Source organism: Mauremys reevesii, linkage group 4, assembly GCF_016161935.1.
Source record: "Mauremys reevesii isolate NIE-2019 linkage group 4, ASM1616193v1, whole genome shotgun sequence".
NCBI classification, from domain to species: Eukaryota; Metazoa; Chordata; order Testudines; family Geoemydidae; genus Mauremys; species Mauremys reevesii.
The window spans coordinates 124,717,842-124,721,198 of NC_052626.1; positions in this window are offsets into that span (position 1 = coordinate 124,717,842).

The following is a 3,357-nucleotide window of genomic DNA, read 5'->3' on the forward strand; positions in this document are numbered from 1 at the left end:
ATCACTGGCCTGCAGAGGGTGCTCTGGAGCTGGAACGAGCTAATTCCCAGAAGTCACCAGCAGGAGGCGCTGCAGGGGTGAGTCTGCACCTCTACAAACTGTTTAAACAAGGAAGCTCTTACTCTTGCGTTGGTTCAGTGTATATTTTATTGCCATTGTTATCTTGGTGAAAATCCCCGTTTCACCACTCAGTGCTGTGCTGATCAGAGTATTGAAAGTCATTAAATTAAACTGCATTAAAACAAAACTCATTTTATGCAACTTCACAGTCAGTGAAAGTTCTGAGCTATAACATTTCCTAAAGAAGCCAACAACATAACTACCCAGAATACACATTAATGATGATTCCACCCACATGATAACTAGTCGCTGAAATTTGATTCAAATTCTGCATGGCATGTTTAGAAACAAGGGTTCCAAAAAAGGAGAGACCTCGTTAAACAGAAAATTTTGATGCTCTGGTGCATTTGTGGTTGTGTTAAAATTGAATACTGTAACTTTAAATGTTGGGCAGGGTTCCTGGGCATGCTTGCATGCTAGGGAGCTCAGTAGGGCAGCACACAATCGGAGCATAGCAGCAGCCAGTCAGCAGGTCCCCAGTGAGTTGTGCCTCTCTGTTATAGGCAGTAGCCTGTGTTCTTTCCCTCTGAGTTTTGGGTTCTTACGTGTTGATGTTCTGGCTCCTAAGAAACAAATTAGCAAGACATTGCGAACGTCCAGCAAGAGTATTTTATATTTTCTTTAACTTGTCTGCTTGTGTGCCACAAACCATGAAAGGCACAATCTCATCCAAAATAAAATAAACTTATGAAGCCAAATGTCCTTTTGAAACAAAAAATGGAACCATTTCATTCTAGTCGGGTTGATCTTACTGAAGCACTTCACTTTTCCTTTCCCTTTCACAGGGAGGAGCCTAAATTAGGTTTCCCTAAATCCATGATTGGAATAGTGACGCGAAGCCAAGCAGCTCGGAAAGAATATAGTAGAACCCTGTTTATCTAACCCTCCATTATCCGGTTCTCCGTATTAACCCAACAACCAGCGCACACAGGTCCAGAAGTGGGTAATCTCTCCTATGGTCCCTAGATGGCGTTGCAGCCTGGCATGTTCCCATTCATCCGACTATCCGACGTTTTGGTTAACCAACCTGGCCCTGGTCCCAATTCGATGGGATAAAGGGGGTTCCGCTCTCCTTGTGAGCGATCGTTTGATTCAGGGGATCTGCTGCTGGTGTTATTCCTTGTGGAAAAGTACAAATTGCAAAACTGATGGGAGGGGCCTTCTGAGGTGGTAGGGAGGGGTCACGCTGTTACCTGCAATGTACACAGGCCCCGCAGCAGGGACGCACCTCGGATTGTGCATATAAACAGCTTAAAAGTGCATCACAACAGTGAAGCCATTGTCAAGATGCTATTCTGTGCAGAGGCTTGTAAGGCAGCCCCTGTTCCTGATCTGAGGCCTGAATGCCATAGGGATATCCCACTCGAGAGCATTGAGGTGCGTGAAGGGGTCACCCTAAGTGAAAAGACAGAGGTCATGGCTGGTCTGCAAAGTCACTGGCAGGTATTATGAAGCAGGCCAGGCCTGACTCACAAAAGTTGCCTGAGATGAACACTGTGGGATCACAACCTGCACCCAGCAAAGCATCCCACAGAACTGGTACATTGCGGCAGCAAGTTCATAAGGAGATGGCAAGCCTGCTTACAACACTCCTTCTCTTACCTCCATATTACAAGTAGCAAACAGAAGCAAAGGAAGACTAAACCCAGGGGTTTTAAAGGTATTTAGGCCATATAAATCCCAGTGATTTCAATGGGAATTAGGAACTGAAATCCCTTTAAAATATCTGGCCCTAAGTGATTTGCTCAAGGTTGCAAAGGAAGTCTGCAGTGGAGGCAGAATTTAAACTCAGACCCCTCAAGTCTTAGTCGAGTGTGATAACCTCTGGACCATCCTTCCTTTCTCCTGTGTCTGTCTGATGACGTGTTTCTGTCTGTCTAACCCCAGACATAACCATGTCTCTGTCTATCTAGCCCCATAGAAAAACATCCATCTGTCTAGTGTCTACCTGTCTACCTACCTTTTCATAATTAAACCAGGAGCTAGGCTATTTATAAGAAGTCAATTAAAAGCACAAACTAGGAATAAACTCTGATAAGTTCAATAACCAGCATTCTTGTTGAAATCAGTAAGATTATGTTCACACTGGTTCACTGTATATTAACTGAGGAGATACGAATGAAGAGCAAAGTTAAGCAGTGGGAGCTGAATTAAAACTATGGGTGAGACGCTCATTCCTGCTCTGGCTTCTTGCACAGCCTAAAACTGGAGTTCTGCAGTGGGGAAGCAGAGGCAGCAAGTGAGTTTGGAAAAGCTTCCCCCTCCAGAAGAAAGGACCCTAATGAATACTAAGCAAAACATCTCTCTCTCTCACATGCAGTATCTTATCATCCTGTACAACCTACGGCTACAAATCTCTATAATTTACCATGAGTGAATGGAGACAGTGGGAGGACCAGCCTGTCCTTCTCAGAAGATAGTTTGTTAGCAGAGTCATAAAGCAGCTTCCTCAAGAATACCCACTGATCTCCACCTAAAGGGCCACAATGAATTGCAGGTCAAACAGCATCAAGAAAGATGGTTCCCTTGGAAGCTAGGTGGGTCCAGATATTCCTGTTCCTTCTCCCGCTTCAAACTAAGAAGAAAACTCAACTATGCAAGAGAGATTTCATTCCATTGTCGGTATGTATCCACTCCGAACCCATGAGACCTTCCATGGGGGCAGAAAATGGTGCACTGGGGAAGCCCATTCCATACTGTACTGTCTTTATTCACAATCTTCTCTCTCCAGGGCTGTCAGCTGGGAATATTTCACCAGCACAAAACTTACTCTGGGAAATTTTAAATGAAAATGTTTGATATTCAAATAAATGAAACACATTTTTAGAAAAAGAAAGGAAAAAACCCCTCCATTAAACAAGATTCTGTGAAACCAAGGGGTAATTTTAAACAGACTATTTTCATCTTCATATGCACAGCGTATGACACCTTTTAACTCAGTACAGCACAACGGACCAGACACTCAGTTGGTATAAATCACCGTAGCTCTGCTGATGCTGATGGATCCGTGACAACTGACGCCAGATGATGATCTATCCTGATATTCCCAAACTCTGACATGCAGCGTTCAGGATAGTTTAGGCAGTTGGTCCCATTTCACTGCAAGTTATTTTGTGAGAGAAAATGAAGACAACATTTTGGGGTCAAATGCATCAGCACTTTGAGAACAGAAAAACAATCTTTTCTCTTGGTAGACAGAATGGATTTTGAAGCTTTCCTCAGGTATTAGAACTGAAA